We start from the raw sequence: 20545 nt of genomic DNA, 5'->3' as shown, positions 1-20545 counted from the left end.
TTTTAAAGTTATGAAATGTCTTTACACAGAAATAGTAATTCTTCTTACAAAATATGTTTCTAGATACATAAGATCAAACGGCTTTTTGTATTTTGGTCTAGTAAATTCACTTGTTTGAAAAGCAAAATAATAATAAAAACTGAAACTCAAAAGAAAAAAATATTGTTTTGTGACCTCATTTTGAACTTGGGGTGTATAATTTGAATGTAGTTTGTGTGTGCATATGCTCACACACGCGCTTTTGCATGTTAATTTTTGTATATTAGGTTTTATTTCAACTATCATCCATTGGCTGTCTCCTCTCACTGTTTGTACAATTGAGAGTTATCATATATCTTACAGAGTAGGACATTTTTAGTTTCTAACGATTTAAGCTCTGTGTATTCACCGTGATTACACTTTTTCAATTACTGCAAGTAAGTCTTTTTACTTACCTTCTTAAAACATTTATTTTGACACAACAAAATCAAGACAACAACACAAATCCATCTCTTTTGATTGCCATTTTTACATTTGCCATAATGGTCTTTACTTAGCCTTTTTTGGAAGGCCATTCCAAAGGTAAAAACAAGCAAACAAACCCTTTCTATAGCTTTCATTCTTTATCAAATTTTCTTTCTCCTTTCATGTGCATCTTTTACCGTATTTATTATGTAGCAATATAATCCAATCATATGTTTCTGACAAGTTACAACTGTTACATGTATTTATAATCCATAGATATGCTATGTTCGAGTTTTGTTGGAACACCTGGAACAAATTATGTCATAACAAAATGAAAATGATAAAACTTGTTTCCAATTACAAAACTTTCTATTTACGAAACGAAGCAGCTTCCAGAATGAATTAATTTGGTAAGATAGTTTCCCCTGTATTAGTTTTCAAGTTGCCTTTGCTTGGTTTGTAATGGCTTGTAGGATACTTTACAAATATATGTGAGTGTTTGTATAATGCAAGCAAATCTGGAGATATTCTCATAAAACCACTGATAATAAAGGCACAATTTAATTATAAAATAATAAAATGATTTTAGTCTAGCAGGTTAAAGCTGGCACAGCCATTCTAAAAAAAATAAAGTGAAAAAATTAAACAAAAAGCAAGATTAATACAAAAAGCAAAAAGTTAACTGATTTCAACAACAAAAACACCGAAAAATTACATTTATAAAGCAGATGAGCGAATATAAAAAATGCATACAAGAAGTAGAACCTCAAGTGAATCAAAGGCAAGACCTACGAGAACTGAACTTAAGCATTAAATTACATATATACCATGAATAAAAAATGTTATTAATGAAGCAGAAATCTAAATAGAGTTAAATTTGGTTTGAAACAAATCAAATTATCAAAACAAACAAAACAAACTCCCCAAATAATTTAAATTTTGTTTGAAACAAAATATAAGAGATGTGGGAACAAGAAGCTTTAACCAAGTCATACTTTCTGTGGCGAGTACCAATATCCTGTTTTGTGATTATATTGTATGCAATCTGTTTTTACAGCAGCGCTAGTGTCACTCAGCGCTTAATGTCACTCGCAGGGTCACTTGAAGTGCTCAGCACTTTAAAATTAGTAATTCGAAAAAACCCACTCTATAGATATGCTTATAAGATGAGGTCAGTGTACAAGTGGACATCGTTGTGATTTCTAAAAAACAACAAATAAGAAGATGAGTTTATTTGCGGATATCTGGATACCTTGACATATCTCATAAAAATCGAGTTGTTAATTTTAGTACTGTTTATTCGTCACTTGGAGATTGTTTCTCTATTTCTACAAATTGTTGCTACCGTAAAAAAACATAATTATTGTATATGTAAAAACCAGTGCAATATAAGAAACCTTAGCGAAGTAGTTAATTCGCAGATCATTCAACAAAAACTACTATACCAATGTTTTACTGCTTGTTTCTTACTGATACAGAGCTTATTATTGTAAGTTTTACATTTTTTTAAATATTTAATTTTGTAAAAGAGCAAATCTCAGACTAAGTATAACATGTAGCATTATAAAAATATAACAAAACTAAAAATTTCATTTCAATAAAATATGTAATGAGATTAAAAATTTCCATGTCGTTTAATTCTTATAGCAGTTATGTTAGGAACTGCATGATCAAAATTGCGCTAACAAATTTGTTTATTCTGACATTACATGTAGATAAAAAAGAGTGTCAGTAAGATATGTTAGCCAGAGTAACTTGAAGAAAACACAGTCAATTAAAACACAGACATTAAAAGGATATATTTTTCTCAATTTCATTCCTGTTAAACCTATGACAATTTTATATGTCAGCAAATACAACGAATACATATATTAAACTCTTGTAACATGAAAACAACTAATAACACTAGGATTCAAAAAGTTGTTTGTTACATGGTGAGCTTAATGCAGTTTTATTATACAAGGATTTAATGAAAAAGTTTAAAAAAAGAGAATTAATTTAAATCAGTCACAAAAAAAGAAATCTCAGAAGACATTTGCTTATCTAGCCAGTAGTTTTGAAAGTTATTAATATATCCTATGTTTTACAGCCAGAATTCTGGCAGGGTTTGGGTGTTTAAATAAACGTCCTGAAAACACATGTCAATAAGTGAGGAAAATTTGTAATTTGACTAGCATGCAGGAATATCATGTACCATCATTACCTATTGGACATTTCTAGCTCAGTGTAGATCTTGTTAGAATCATCTATGTCATCATGTTCAGGGCTGTAGTCAACTGTACTCGGGTTTCTCTTACCAAACTGATCTGTAATTGAAGTTTAAATAAAAGCTGCAAGGAGAAATATTGTTTTCTCTATTATTATTGGCAATTATAAATATTATTTACAAAAATTTTTTTGAAGGGTGCTCTCATGAGATTAACATAAAGTTTTTATCAATTACAATACCAAGCAACACCTGAGTTACCTACCAGAACATGCTTAGTATGAAAAGGTGTATAAACAGTATTTGTTAGATACAAGAAGCCCTGTTGAACTTACTATTTTCATAGTGAGGGTCGTTCTGCTCAATTTTCTTTTGAGGTCTGGAATGAAATAATATGGCTTTAAAATTGGAGAGTCAATCAACACATGCTGTTACATATACCACACAATATATAAAACAATATACATATACTAACATAGCATTCAAATTAATCTTTTGCATTATTCTCATTAAATGCAAAAAAATTTTTTCAAGGTGACTGAAGAATAAAATTCTTTGTTTATAGCAAAAAATTGTTATTAAAAGTTTCCAACAACACCAACTGAAGTATATCACTGAAAACACTAGTAAACAATTTCCTTGTCGGTTGTTTACAAATTATGGTTAGAATTGAAAAGTAACGCTTGTTATGATGTTTGTTGCCATTTTTATTGTGTGGTGTAGTTGTATCTAAAATATCACTGCTTGTAATCTAAATCTGAAATAAACAGTCGATTAATCTGTTAAAAATATTATCATTCTGTTAATCTTTTGTGGAAAAGAGATGATGACTAGAAGTATATAAAAGCAAAACATAAAATAGAATTTCAAAAAAGCCAAAGTCTCTGAAGACACAAAACAAAAAATACATGAACAATGTTCTACTAGATTTTAAAGCTATATTTACACCCAGATATAAATATGTATTAGTCTCATCAACAACATGTAATTTTTAAGCAAACCATATCTGCTTTAATAAATTATGAATGAGTTAAGCTCACAGCTGCACCAGTTTTGTTTCATTTGATGTGTCGTTTTTCATCTTGCATGCCAACGCTTAGAAACTTGTGAAATTATGCATAATTTTGCCAACACAGTATTTAGCTAGGAGTATTACAAATATGATTTGTTTAAAAAGCGTGATAGTGTTTTTGATATGAAAACTTTTAAGTCGTTTCATAATTGTAGTGTATAGCAATATTGAAATTTACGGATGTCTACACATGACACCAAAGGAAACGTGTTAAGGCTTTTGGGCAAGTGCTGAAAAGAGTGAGATGGATCTACAACTTGAATATAATATATTAGCATATATTATAATATTATATAATTATGTTCATATGCACTTGAACCCATCAACCGATATGAACATAATTGGAATTGAAAGGATTGATAGGATTTTTGGTGCGAAGGTTGGTAAATTGTATTATAATGTAATCACACATACCGATTTTTAATCTGTTAATCAAGCTAGCCATCATAATATATTATGCACTCATTTGTAAGATGTCATAAAATCTCTATTTGAGCTTGGCGTAACATTTTTAACCCTTCTCTTATAATAACATCCTACTAATGAAGACGTCCAAATAGAGAGTAATGCATTATTTTTAAACTAACTTGTCAAAAGTTAAAAAAAAAATAAATTTAACCCTTTTTCAGGCAAAGCAATGCTAATCTTGCCTATATGCGGCTTTCCCATTTGGGCAAAGCAACATTAATGTTGTTAGCTTCAGCATAAAATTATTTTCTAAACAGTTTGACATATATGTACAAGTATTAGACTGAGTTAAAAACAGCTACCCTGGGTAAAACCTGTTAGACCAGACACAATTATGATGCTGTTGCTATCAAAGTTTTGGAAAAACAGAAAAGCTTAGGAGTTAAAAAAACGAATTTTGGTATGCTGTAACAATGGCTGCTATTACGTTACTATCATTTATCAAAATGTTTCAAGGTCATCAGATCAGATTGTGAACCACATTATAAACTAATCTAAAAATAATACATTTGATTTAGACCTTAGTGACTTTAAATAAAAGTGTAGTTCTGATGGGTATCAAGATTGATTCTTTCATGCACACTGTCACTAAACCCTGGCAACCACTACAGCAACAGCAACATAATTAATTTTATTAATGTAACCGAGCCATTTTTAGTACTATTTTGAGAAGAATTTTCTCCCAATCACTTTTTATGAGTTCATAAACACCAAATTAGATAAACGTCAAAGTGGCTGCCTAATACAGGTGATAAGAGAAAAGTAGGATACTTGGGCCACCAAAATAGTAAAATTCTTTATTGTGAAATAGCTAACATAGTTTTGCATTGTTGTATTTATAATTTTCTATGGTTGTAGAACTTGGTTATGTGCATCTGTGGACATGGTTTTACTTTTGTACTCTCAACTGCATTAAAATAATTGTGGAGTAAAGTCAATGGCCCATTTATTCTTGAAAAAGGATAGATCGACCAGTATCATTGGAGGATGCATGGGCCACCACTTGAATATACTTGGGCATAAGGGCAAATCTCATGATCTATGACCACACGTCTAACTTACTGTTTTTCATTACATTGTAGATATTACCTTATCTACAGCACTTTTCATAACATCATTTGATGTATAGCTTCTTGCCGTTTTCTTTTTTTCAACTAGGGCATTGTTTAAAAGCATACATTGAATGAGTTATGATAAAAGGAAAGATGGGCCGCTTGACCCATCTGACCTTTTATGTGCTTGCACTGAAATAAAATAGTTGGGCCCACTGGCCCAAACACCCTCATCGTTAATGGCCCATTTATCCTCAGGTTATCAGTTTTGTAAAGAGCCAAATCTTTCAAGTTATTTACAGATTTGTTCTAAAAATGGTCCTAAATCAGCTAAAAGATGTTTATTTATATTATAAAAAAAATTTAAATAAACATCGTTCATTCATTGCATGTTAAATCCGCTAGAAGATTAAGTAAGTTTATAAAAAAGTACTAATGAAAGCCAACTTACCTCCACATTTGACAGTTTCACTTTGACAGGAACTAATATGGCAGCAGTGACCTATTTCTTGATTGGACAAAGTTATTGAAGCAATGGAAAACTAAAATAAATTACACAACTCCTAATAATGGGGGTGACTTATGTATCCTCTATGCCCATGTATCCTACTTCTCCCTTACTCATATGTTAGCTAAAATTCCATAAAACCAAAAGGTATTACTTACAAGACAAGGTCTGTATATGTGTGGGCATCTTCTTGAGTCCTTAAAAATAAAAAGCAACTCAGAGGTGTCTTAATAAAAATTTTAAACATGAACAGTAAAAAGGTCATATGGACAAGATATTCTACATGTATCAGTTTACAATCTGCTATATATTAAAGTGAAATAGAGATATACCAGATATAACATTATTCGCATAACTTACAATTCCATAAAAGCGGGTTTTTATTCCGCAATCCTTATAGACCATGAGAAGTTGGATATGTATACTAGTTCACTCGACCTAATTTATCCTAGCAGCCTTAATTACTACATTTTAGCAGTTGATAAGAAATGATAGGTTGATGGCCCTGATTCTTGCAAAAAGTTAATTTTGAGACACCCTAATATTATCAGCTAAATATGCAACTTTGAGAATTTTTAGGTAGATATGTGACAAAAAAAACGTTATTTTTTAGAAGAAAAGGAGAGCTTGATTCTCATTTTTGTTTTAAAAATCATCATAACTTACGATTTAGCATAATAAAACAAACTCTGGCAAAAACATGTCAACCTTTGTAAATAGTTATCTTTTTTTATTTCTTACTTTTCAGTCATGTTTAGCTGGGTGTACATTTCTCTAGCATCTTTACTTTTCTCACCACACATGGAGCTATTCTGGGCAGCACTTGAGCATTCTTCATTTGTACTGATACCAGCTGTAACTGACATAAACTTACAAGAATAATGAAAAGTGTACTGAACTTATTATTAGCCAGAAACTTTATTAATTTTTAAAGTAACTGGCAATAAGGGTATACTGTCATGTAAAATTAATAGCTCCTTAAACCATGACAATATTTTGAAAAATTCTATTACTGATTTAATAGTTTTCAGCAATAACAGTAGAATATATAATAGTCGTAAGTTCTTTGAAGTATCTGGCTAGAAAGTTAGTGAATTGTACAAATTGGTAAGCACTAGCAGTTTATGATTGTTACAAATATAATAACGAACTTTCAAACTTTGACAAAAAAAGTTTACTCCCTATACAAAAATCCTTACATGCACGTTTTACATGCGCGTATGTATGTACATAATGTACACACGTACATAATACACATACATGCACATAACCATGCAAACAAATATCCATATACTCTCACCCTCTCTCTCTCTCTCTATCAAACTTACACAAGCACTGTAAGATGTACGCAATCTCTCAAGGACAACCTCATAAACACAACACTCAGATACAGCAACATATAAGCAATTTACACGTAGAATCGTTTATTGCATCAAAACATTTTTTAGCTCCTTAAAGAAGTCTCTAAACCTTGCTAAACTTGTGAATCTGTAAATAAATTTACTGATGTTCAAAGACTTACCATTACTACAACTAGTGTTTCTCTGGGTAAAGTGACTGCTTTTTAACACAGAAGATGTTGAATTAAGGTTACTTGAGGGTCTGCAACAAACCACAAACTCAATTTGTTGAGGAAACATTATTTGAGAATATAAAAGGCCAATATAATAAAGTTGTGCAAGAGCAACAAAAACCGAGGGTTCGAGCTTTGTGCGTTTTTAAAATTTTTGTGAAATTTAAAAGCAAGCTTTTTGTCTTTAGACTTTTCAATATTTGATGGGAAAGCTGCAGTTTTATTTGATGCTTTAGTGCAAGAAAGAGTTGAAAGATAATGTTATAAAAACTATTTTTGTTAATAGCCAACTACACGGGTAGTAATGTCACTTATTTTTAGCTCCACAAATTTAACAAAACTATTTACGAAATGTTTGGGAACTAATTTTAAAGGTATATTAATTTACAATTTTGAGTGTACCAATTGTAGAATTTCATCTTTACTTTATCTTTAAAGCTATTTCTAATATTAACCTGCACGATTTTTATTTTAAAGATTGGATTGATGCTACAAACAAGATACAGAGAGCTTTTGCAGCTCTTTTAAAAAGGATTTTTCAAAGGCTTTCGCAGAATTTTAAAATACTTGAAAAGCCTTAAAATGCTTTTTAAGATCAATAATAATCAAGCAACTTTTGAATTTAAACATTTACTGCAACAATTCAAAAACCCCAAACATTTGAAGCCTAAAAGGCTTAGTTGTTTAGGTTGCTCAATATCCAGCATCAAAAGTAAATGCTGTTCTAACAGGAACTCAACCTGTCTCACAAACAACGCTTCTCTGGCTTTATATATTTATGGAAAAGAGAAAAGTAAGTGGTCACTTTTCAAATATTTGTAGTTTATGCTGAGGTATACATTCACAAATACATACATGCCAAAGTAAAATTAAATCTGCATAATTCAAACTCAAAGGAACCAACTCAATTAGTTTGAATTAATCAAAGTTTGAGTTGGGAGATGTGCTATATGTTGTTTTTTACATTAAATTGATAACTACTGTTGATGACCTGTGAGTTCTCAATCCATTTTATACTTATACACATAAAACTAAGAACTATATTTTTTAATAAAAGTGCAATTGGTTTACTCAAAAATAGAAACACTATTCAGTTATCACAAATGCGGTAAGTATGTGTTTTGTTGATCATTTCAATGAACATTACATGTACAAAAGATTTACAGACACCGACTTATTGAACGACTGATTTCGTGGACTGTGTTATTTGAATTCGTTTCAGAACTTTACGCTGTACACTATTTTAAATGTCAAATATCTGCTGACATTGCTCATCAAGGTGTTTCCTTAGTCTAAAAAAATTGATAACATCTATAGCTTTTCTAAATTGATTACAAGTTGAAGAGGCTTCTATTGATTCATTGTCAACCTCTATATCTTCTGCTTCGACATTATCTGATGTTGCTGGATTGCAAACAATACAATCACTCAAGTTCTCAACAATGAGAAAGCCTAAATCAGCATTGACAAAGTTTTCAATTGGAAATATTTCATCTGTGGACAAACCCGCACTGCTCAGCATCTCTCCCAATTTAACTCTTCCGCTACTGTAAGCCGATGTATCGGCAATCGCGGTAGTGGAAGTACAGACCGTAAGCAGATGAATTGGCTAATCAATAAGGTTTCACTTTTCTTTTTATTATGAAGCCTACGCAATAGCTAGACCAATCAAATTTTGTCTCCAATGAAACAACCTTGTTGCAAATTATGTGCAACTATTCGAAAGTTTTTTGCTAAGTAATTTTATTTTTACTTATTTAAATTTATTATATTTAAACTTTTTTAAATGGAAAAACCAGATCGTTATCGCCATTATCGTTAAGAAATTTGCCGCATTTGTTCAATACAAAAGAAGCATAAGAAATTTTGCGAGAGTGAGATTCACTAAACAATTTTGTACTTATCTATAGAAAATTGGCTTTAAATAAAATGCATTTTACAGTAAAAAAAATATCTGCATTGATTCTCGAGGCATTGCATAAATACTAGCGGTATATCGAAGTTTCAAAAAATCCTCAGAATAACAAATCTAATGAAGTAGGGAGAGTTAATATTGGAAGTTGCATCAGGCTGAGGAGTATCTTTAAAGGTACGAGTAAAGCAGTTGACTATGCATTGTTGTCAGCCTGCTGTGCATGCAGCTTTGCAAAACTTCAATGCTTCTAGAATATTTAGAACCTTTTCTGGCTTTTCTCCATACTGATGAAGATAATCAATGATTCTCTGCAAATGTCGCTTTCTGTAAGAAACCTTCAAAATTGCATTTTATGCCTTGGTCAAGAGGCTGCAGTAGGTTGATGACATTAGGCAGATAAAACGCAGGCTTAATATTAATGAAACCTGTAACATAGTAGTGAGCTGGGCACTTATCCACAAAAAAGAGCAATCTTTCTGTTAGCAAAGTTCATTATTCTGTCAAGTTCATTAAACTATATTCAAAGATTTGGCTCATAACCTAGGCTTTTTTGTTAGCACAATAAGTTAGTAGAAGATCAGCCACATCTTTAAAGCAATGCAGTTTTTCTGATTGCTCTATTAAAACTGGTTTGAGTTTGTCAGTTCTACTCATGTTTACAGTTAGGGCAAGTGTAAGCTGATCTTCACTCTGCACACTTACAAAACGGCGGTTTCCCGCTGTAAATCGCAAATCTTTTCAAATCATTTTTATCAGATTCCATTTTAAAAAACAAAATTGTTTTATTCATATTGTATAGATCAGAGGGATCCTATTTCTTAAGCAGCTCTTTTAATTTAGTGTTTCTCCAGCTATCAACAACATCCATGCTAACACTATTTGATTTACCTGAGATTGTCTGAAACGCAATTTCATGCTTGAATTTTCATCTCTCCATCCATGATTTTAAAACTGCTAAACTTTTTGTTCAACTTTTGTTAAAATATATTAACTTTTCCAAATAGGATTGACCCATCTACAGCCACATTGCTGCTCCTCAATTGTTTAAAGCAAATTATTAATGCTTGGTCAACAGCTTCTTGCATTTTTTTTCATCCATTTTTGTTTTTGATTAGCTGAAAAGTTTTGGCTAGCAAAAATAATCTTATTCTTATTTTTAACCCATGTTGAGACAAAAGATTAGAAAATCTTTTTTATTCGCTATCTCATTTAGTTTTACTCCTCTTTAGATTTTATTAATAATATTCACCTTATACTGATAAGTTTTTGCTTTGTAATTCTCTTTTAATTCTAAAGGCCTCCTAGGCAAATATGTCACAGCAACTGCGCTTATTTATGTGATTGCGACTACTACTAATGCATTCCATTCTGTTTACTTTTACACTATTACTATCTTCTAGTTTTAATTATAATTAGTCAGACTATTTACAATGGTAAGTGATATAGAGAGACAGAAACCTAAAATATTTAAATTAGGCAAAAACATGTATATGTACATGTATATGTATACATAAATACATATACATATGTATACATATGTATATATGTATACATTTGCTTAACCAGCAATGTCAACATTTATCTACAGATGTTGCCATCACTGATTAAGCATAGTGAACATACCTTTGAAGTTTTCTTCTCGCTATAATCACAGCTGCCACTGTTCCTCCAATCAACAGGACTGCTACTCCGCAGCTTATCAGTGCTATCATAACTTTGCTTTTTTTCCTTGAAGTATTCGAAGCTTCCACATCGGAAATAGCAGAAATTGTTGAGTTGACTTCAGAAGTGGAATTTATCTCATGAAATTTTAAAGAAGTCCTTGTGGTAGAGGTTGTTGTTGTAGAGGTTGTTGTCATAGAGGTTGTTGTTGTTGTAGAGGTTGTTGTCATAGAGATGGCGGATTTAGTAGAAGTAGTTGATGTAGTAGGCAAAGTTATTGTTGTAGTTTTAGAAATAACTGTAATTAGTTTAGGAGTAGCTGTGATAAGAATATATATTTGGATAAATATGTACTAAACATTGGTATCACTTTTTGTTTATTTACTCTTTGTCCACTAGGTCTGTAGCTACAGTATGAAATTTCAGTTTGCTCAAATGAGATTTTAGACTTATATCTTTTGCATTTTGAGACACTGCAAAAACAAGACTAAAATTAGTTACAGAAGTAATAGCTACTTAGGCTGAGAGTTTTGCTATGAAGCTTTATGTAGAATAGCTAAATCAACATTCCTAAAAGTTTGAGCATAATTTAGCTCTTTTGAACTTGTGTTGCAATAAGACACGAAATGGCAGCAGATAATATTACAGTGCAAGGAATGCTCCAAAACCTAGTAGTCGGTAGCGTTGCTCACACTTAATAAGGACTTCATATAACTTCTGTTACCCACAGAAAAAATGAAGGTAAAACATTGACTATCTGTAAAATCGGCATTTAACCCGCAACAACCTACACTTTTGTTATAAACGTATTCATAAATCCTTTAATTTGTTGTAATTGGTAAATATTTAGCTCTTCAAAAAGTTTGCATATTTCGATGACCAAACACGAGCGAAGCGATTGTTTGGGAAATTTATGATAAATGCATATGTGCACACAACTCCTGAAAAAATATCCGTTAACGGCCGTTACCAAACCCTTGGACCGAAATCTCATCAACAAATTTAACCATTTTTGTGAAGAGTCGTTCAAGTATAATAATGATACAAAACACATATAAACATATTTAAATATGTCACCAAGCCTTTGAAAAGTTTCTGCAATATCCTAAAACTAACCCATCTGATCGGATTATACAAAAATAGACAGATTAATTTGGCTTAAAATCGAAATAAAAACTTGACAAGCCCTTTTTCGTCAAATTTAAGACCGGCCAACGAAACGCCAATAGGGCCGTGCAACAGAAAGTAGAATGATTAAGTTGTCCGCATTTCACAAAGAAAACGTGCACATTTCAACAGTCTATGGCATTGTTCAATTGCCAAAGGTTTCTGTAATTAACTTAGAAGTGCTGAAAAGTAATTGTTTCTTTTTTGCCGATTTTATTATTCGATTTAATGATTCGATTTTATAAAATTATTATAATATTTAATTATAAGAATAATCATTCGAATTTACAACATCAAAGTATATAATGATGGCATTGTCCAATTGCCAAAGGTTTCTCTAATTAAAGTAGACCGTTTAAGGCGTAGACCGATTTACAGGGACGAAAACGTGGTACACAGTTTATCAGCCTGCGTTTTTTGTCCAATTACCAAAGGTTTCATTAAGTTATCTAGAACATTCGCCAGATTTCTTTACATCTTATCTAAAAGCTAGGGCCAAACTGCAATGAGCCTCTGTGACGAGAGTATTTCTTTATTTTACTACAGTTTTTAAAGTCTCATTGTAAAGTAAACTTAAGTAAACTTATATTACTAATATATATATTAACTTAAGTATATATTACTTAAGTAAATATATATTATTAACTTAAGTAATATTATTTATATATATCAACTTAGGTATATATTACTAATAATATATACTTAATATTACTAATTACTTTACTTTAGTGTAAATGAGACCATTGCAGTTCTCCTATTGCGCTGCAGTGCCATTTGACTGCTAATAGTGCATTTCTCAACTGGCAGTACCCTTTTTTTTCCATTATCACTTTGGTCGTGGGCTGTATGACAGAGGAACTTCTAGTTATTAAAAACCTCCAGTTATTGTAGAACATACTAAAAGCAATTAAAATACTCGTAACCAAATTTTTTTTATTATTCAAATAAGACAAATATACTAAAAACTCATCACTACTGACACTCATTCCAAATCTTGGCAAATGTTTGAAACTTTATCTTCTTGCAAAATTCTTTGAAAAATGAGAAAATTGACAGAGCAGCAGCATTACCCTTATATTTAATAGCTACATGATTTACTTAAATACTCCACCAAAAACAGCTTAGGTGTGAATGTTATGTTGAATTTCTGACATTATTATAATTGGCTTTGAATTAATTCTATGATAGTATACATGTTTCTCAGTCTAAGTAGCGCATACAGACTCGCAAGCTCTGTACTCGTTGGACTGCCTGATCAGGCTACCCACTTCATACATTATACAAAACTCATTAAACAAACAGCCAATAAGAACATCAGTTTTAGTTTTATTGGCAGTAAGTTAACAGTAGATTTCATAACAGCTCACCAGAATATGCTCAAACAAGTAGTTTGTTTTATTTTAACCTAAATCAGAATCATTATGCATCATTTTATCCTGTTTTGAATATACTTCATAAAATTTTTTATAGAAAGTTTTAAAATATCTATTACGATGTTACTTATTCAAGTAACTTACACGTATTGAAATCAAATAAGCTAAGTGTATACCTGTGTATGCCAGCTGAAATATGTAGCCATTATTCCTGTTTGGTTTTGATTTAAACTGAAGGAACAATTGATAGGGTATCTCTTTGGCTTCTATTTGTGCTATTAATTGACCATCATTGCGTTGACCACAGAGCTGTAGCGGTACTGAAGTAGGTGTTAATAATGAAAATAGATATAGATACTGGCTAGTACTACAGTCACCGTTTGTTTTCTGGTACACATCAAATGTGCCTCTAACTCTAAATGTTATAGCAGTTTGCTGAGGTACTGTAATAGAAAGTAAACATATGTGGGCTGAGTTGTATCTAGCAGGATGCCCTGGACTCTCTATTGTTCCTGATGAGTCAGCAGTAACGTTGCTTGAGGGACAGATACTAACAGCATCTGAAATAGTGAATGTTACTCACAATTAATCTATGTGTGCTGTTAAGCTGTGTCATAACCAAAAATTCATGTTGACACAAACATCAACGAATACATTTTTTATAGCTCCGACTGCATCAGATAAGCTACACCGTAAATGTACAAAATAATGTTATTGAAAACAACTTCACTGAGATTTCACATTACTCTCTATGCTAACTAGTCAACCTGCTGTATATCTCTCTGAGCAGAAATAGTTTGTTTATCACCAACTGTAGTGGCGAAAAGTATCCATAATAAATATACTAAATCATGTGATCTACCCAACATGCTTTTTGTGGTATCTTCTAACAGGGCATCAGCAATGGAAGGCTGTAATCAATAAAACAATCTGAAATTATACAACTTGTCTTGAAGGCTTGCTACTAATAAAACAGTTGCAAACCACTAAAACTACCGTCCTGGGTTTAATTTTACATCGGTTTAATCCTCTGCAAACACCTGTTATATTTAACACAAGTTCATTGTAACATCTAGGATATAAATGAAAGGTATAATTACTCGAAGAGTTCACAAAGCAACATCAACCATAAAACAGAAGTGCATAAGGAGATTCCCAATATAATTATAAGAAATGTGTTTGACAGATCTTACGAAACCAGTTCAATGCGAGTAACCAACTAACGGCTACAAAAACCTGCCAGTAGTAATGTACCCAGCAGGCATAATAAGACATAGCAACTCCCAAGCTGCTGACCATACATGGAGTACTCTACTTGAAGTCTGATACTGCTAGATTACATTTTAGTAAGAGTAACAGTATATAACAGACAGTGGGAAAAATAGTATAAAAACCTACTCATATTCCATGGAAATCTTTAGACAAATTGATAGCTGAATTTCACTCGATTGCTGTAACAATGGAACCACAAACTCATGATGAGGAACGTAACTGGCACACCAGATCATTCTATATAGTGCCTATCACCAACAGGTATCTGAGGTTAGCCGCTTTGACCAGACATATATGGGGTTGAACCAAGGTGATCTAGCGACTATCTACTTGTCGATGTGCTGATGTCATTTAATTACCTCTGTGTACACAATTGCATAAAATATGCAACTAAGCATTGGCTATGCACTTTAGAAGTATACATAATCAATCCTGTTATTGCCAAAAAATTGTCTGAGTAGTCAGAAGTATGATAAATTAAATTTGCTTTGAGAAACAAAAATAAATTCTACCACAGTACGGACAGCTTTTAGGTTTGTTGTGGTCTGAATACTAGGAACTCGCTCAACAGCGATCAAGTTCTGTTTTAATTTTTGGCACGTTGGCAGTAAAAATGCTACAAACTTATACATGGCACTAGTTATAGTGGTGTGCTGAGTAAACTGAACACTTTGTTGAAATATTCACATTTAAAGGACGATTAATCATTGTGAATTGAAAATAAATTACATTAAAAATGAATCCTCATTTTGTTCTGGATTCAAAGATGTAAATCAAACAGCTTTAAAATTATATTTGTGAAAAAGTACACACGTATGTGAGCTAAATTATGAACATTTCATGATTTGAAGGTAACAATCTGTACAGATATGATCACGTAGTTACATGAGTCATATCTGTATGCCACATATGTCTTCATGTGTATAACTTGAAATAAAATAATTTAAAATAGATGCAATTTATAACTATTAAATAAATTCAAAATGGGTAACATTGTTAATTATAATTTTTATATTTTCAAACAAGGAACCAGTTCATTTTGTGTGCGAGGGTTAATTAGACAGAGTCCTCAGTAAGCAGTTTTAAATACCCAAAATGTAGTGAGGTTGATACAACCTGACTCAGCTAGTCACAACTTTTATTAATAATCATATTTTCTTATAATTTAACCTTGATTTAGATATTGACTACCTGCATGTACTACTCGGCATTGCCCGGGTAATATAAAAGTCTTAGGACCGACAATATATTTGTATTCAACATACAATGTTTAACAACATTTGCCATTGCTAGCTGGATGCCCTGGGTTGCCCGGGTATTGAAAGTCAGCTTATAAGTAATGAGAGATAATTGTTCTTTGCTATTACCTGCCACTCGCTATTAGCCTATCAAATTGCCAATGACTAATTTGAGTAAGCTTGCTAATAAGAGCCAACTACTTGCTCTCACGATTGAGCACGCATAAAATTACGCTACTGCTATCCATGATGTGGCGCTATCACGTTTGTGCCGTAGCGTATTTGTTCCCATATAACGACATATTGCCTTACAAATGTATCACACTCGTGTTGCTTAATTAGTAAGGTGTTGGTCTGTCAAGGGGGAGGTTCCAAGATCAAATCATGACGATACAGATTCTTTATTTCAAAGTTTTAATAGCTATAGCGGGATACACACACACACGCAAACATGACCAACTTTGAGAAATATATATATACAGGTAAAAAAAGAAGTAAAAATTTGTTAAAAAAGAGCTCTATTTGTACAAGTAATCTGAGCTCTGTTAGGCTATTATATTTTCCATGAGAACTCACCAGCATGCATAGAGATATATCCAACAGTAATGAGTACCATATACAAGTACCCATGAACCGCCATGTTGTCTAATGGCTTAAAAGTGTGTGAATAGTTACTCTGTGACTGCTTCTATATATCTATTCAAGTTAAACTCACACGCTCGATTACCTCAATTCATTAGCTATGCTGTAGCAAGTACGAACTTCCTCATCTGAGGTCGACGTATTCAGAACTTCAGTTTAACTCATTACTCAGCTGTGTTATTTCACCTTCCGAGTATCTTTCATATGGTTATTCATGGATTTGCACAGCCTTTTGTGAGTAAGCTGGTTTAACAACAATGTTCTGCTGCTGCCCTTTAAAGGATCTCACAAGAACTTTTCAAAATCATACTAAGAGGCTAGGAAAAACTATGGATAGTTTGTGGTTCATAGTCCTGCATTACAATATGCTTTATGAAAATTTGATAACTTGGATGTATGCTAAAATTTGTCATTAGAATTAGCTTCGAATTTAAATGCTTGATAAAGTGTGAATATTTACTCTGTGACTGCTTGTACACCCTTGATTACAAAAATTAACTTCTACTCAATTCATGGCTCTTTTATTGAACCTGATGAATACCTTTCATATGGTTTTTTGTAGATTTGCACAGCTTACTGAGTGTATGCTTGTGTCAATAACAAGGTTTGCAGCTAGTCAACTAGGACAAGTAGTAAGTACCAGGGTAGCAGTAAAAAGAGCAGCAGGGCATCGGCAATGTCCTTTAAAGGATCCTGAAACAACTTCTCATAAACATGCTAAGCGACTAGTTGAAGCTACAAAAGATTTAACTTCATAGACCATCAGCCCAGCATGCTTTATTAAAGGAGTTTGTTTAAATAGATGTTTAACCTTGTTTGGTGAATTACGTTCATAACAAACACTGGTGTCAGAATGCTCTTAGTTTTCTGTTGTTGTAAACCAACACGGCAAAAAAAAACAGCATAAAGTCAATGTTATGAACCACTTGCATAAAGAGTTAGCAACTTTGTCAATCATAATTGTTGAAACTTCACTTGGAGGTTTCATTGAGAATGTATATGCAAGCAGAAGATAAGCTATTTAACATTCATCTGCTACAGTATTGTAGTAAGACGTACTTGATGTTCTGTCTATGATAGTAACAGTAACTCATTTATACATGAAAGTTTATTGAGGTTATGTAAAGGTGATTTAGAGCTTGATGTTCAAGATTATGCTGAATATAAATTGCGTATTCACATATTTGTTTTGATAGCATATATGTACATAATACATGTATGCAATATATGCATTAAATGGCAGGTTATTTAGGATTATTTGCCAATTATAATCATGAATAAATTGAATTTGTGAAAAAAATTATAAAGGTAAAACCTTTAAGATCAACTTTTGCATGAGTAATTTGTATAGACATGTTACTAGCAAGCCATAAGAATAGAAATAGAAAAATAAAACCCTGTTGTTATACTTGAAATACGCACACCACACACCACGAGTTTAAACCTTAACAAGTACTCAAACTAATGGTGCATCATCCCACGACCACACGAGCGGAGCGGAAGTGTGGGAGTTTTATGATAAATGCATGCGCACACAACTTACGAAAATTATTCATCAACAATGAGACGAACCCTCGTCAAGAAATTTCATCAAAAAATTTAAGCATCGGAATTTAAAGTCGTTAAAGTATAATAACGATACAAAACACATTTAAAACTATTTAAATATGTTATCAAGTCTTTGTAAACCTATGATAATATCTTAAAACTCACCCATCTGATCGGATTATACACAAATAGACAGATTAATTTCAACGAAAATCGCCACAAAACACTTGAAAAGCTTGGTTTAATAAAAGTTAAGACCGGAAACTAAAATGCCGAGGGACAGATAATAGAACGATGAAGTATGAAGATGTCTTGCGCATTTCACGAAAAAGTAACGTGCACTTTTCACCAGTCTATAGCATTGTCGAATTGCCGAAGGTTTTGGCCATTAACATAGGAGTACAGAAATCGTTTCATTTTTGCTGATTTCAATTTTTTCATTTTCATTTGCCAACACATTGCTAACTGATGTCCAACGCAGTATAAGTAAAGGCAAGCAAATTACGATGATATTTTTTAACGTTTCTTATGAGATTATTACAATAATTAACTATAAGTTTGGACGACTACAGAACAATGACTACGTAGTACAGACTTTCTAAAAATCTAACGCAGTGTAAGTAAAGGCATGACGATGATATTTTTTCTAACGGTTCTAATGAGATTATTGCAATAATTAATTATAAGTTTGGATGACTACAGGACAATGACTACGTAGTACAGATTTTCTAAAAATCTATATAAATATCACAACTTCGTGATATTGTTAGCTATGCCGTTTTGAAATGTAAACAAAATTTGGATGACTACAGGACAATGACTACGTAGTACAGATTTTCTAAAAATCTATATAAATATCACAACTTCGTGATATTGTTAGCTATGCCGTTTTGAAATGTAAACAAAATTGTGCATTGGTTTTTTATTATTACTATATAAATAATATTGGTTATTCTAATAATATCAATGCATTTTACTTCTAATATTGGCCAATATTGCATTTCTTTTTTTGCAGGAGGAGAGATATAAACATATAATCTTTTCCTTTCATTATTACTATTTGTTGTATATAATAACACCAAGTACATTACAGCTACCATTGCAGTTATCCTATTTGACTGCTAATATTGCATTTCTCAACCATCAGTACCCTTTCTTTTTTCCAATATCACTTTGTTCGTGGGCTGTATGACAGTGGAATTTCTAGAATTTCTAGAAATAAAGATCGCTTATCAAAACCATTCTACATTCAACGCAACCAACTTTCAAACTGTGTATAGTACACAGTATCTAATTTTGCATTTCTAATCTTCTAATTTTGCATTTCAGAGTTATAATAAACATATTTCTTTATTGTTGTTGAATTACATACATTACAGTAAATTAGGCCTACAGCTTTATAACACTTTAATAACAGCTTTTATTTTGCTGCAGTTTGCAGAAATCTTCGAGACGCATGAACGCTCATAGGTTTTCTATTATTGCTGTATTACTATATTAACAATATTGGTTATTTTAATAATATCAGTGCATTTTACTTATAATATTGGCCAAAATTGCATTTCTCCTATTGCAAGGGAGAGATATAAACGTGTAATATTTTCCTTTCATTGTTGTTGTTTGTCATGACCAAACACTTTTTAAATAAATTTTCTAAAAACCTATATAAATACCACTTCTCGATATTGCTACCTATTATGTTTTGAAATGTAATCAAAATTGTGTATTGTTTTTCTATTATTACTATATTAATAAAATTGATTATTCTAAGAATATCAGTGCATTTTACTTCTAATATTGGCCAATATTGCATTTCTCCTATTGCAGGGGGAAAATATAAAGATCTTTTCCATTCATTACTGCTTATTGTTGTATATAATAACACCCACACCCAGTACATTACAGCTACCATTGCAGTTATCCTATTGCACTGCAGAGCCATTTGATTGCTAATATTGCATTTCTCAACCATCAGTACCCTTTCTTTTTTTGCCAGTATCTCTGGCCATCTCTTTGGCCATCTCTAGAAATTCCACTGTCATACAGCCCACGACCAAAGTGATATTGGAAAAAAGAAAGGGTACTGATGGTTGAGAAATGCAATATTAGCAGTCAAATAGGATAACTGCAATGGTAGCTGTAATGTACTGGGTGTTATTATATACAACAACAAATAGTAATAATGAAAGGAAAAGATTATATGTTTATATCTCTCCTCCTGCAAAAACAGAAATGCAATAATGGCCAATATTAGAAGTAAAATGCATTGATATTATTAGAATAACCAATATTATTTATATAGTAATAATAAAAAACCAATGCACAATTTTGTTTACATTTCCAAACGGCATAGCTAACAATATCACGAAGTTGTGATATTTATATAGATTTTTAGAAAATCTGTA

The sequence above is a fragment of the Watersipora subatra genome, chromosome 2 (genome assembly GCF_963576615.1).
Source record: "Watersipora subatra chromosome 2, tzWatSuba1.1, whole genome shotgun sequence".
In the NCBI taxonomy this organism is placed as follows: Eukaryota; Metazoa; Bryozoa; class Gymnolaemata; order Cheilostomatida; family Watersiporidae; genus Watersipora; species Watersipora subatra.
Note: the sequence above shows the minus strand (reverse complement) of the source record.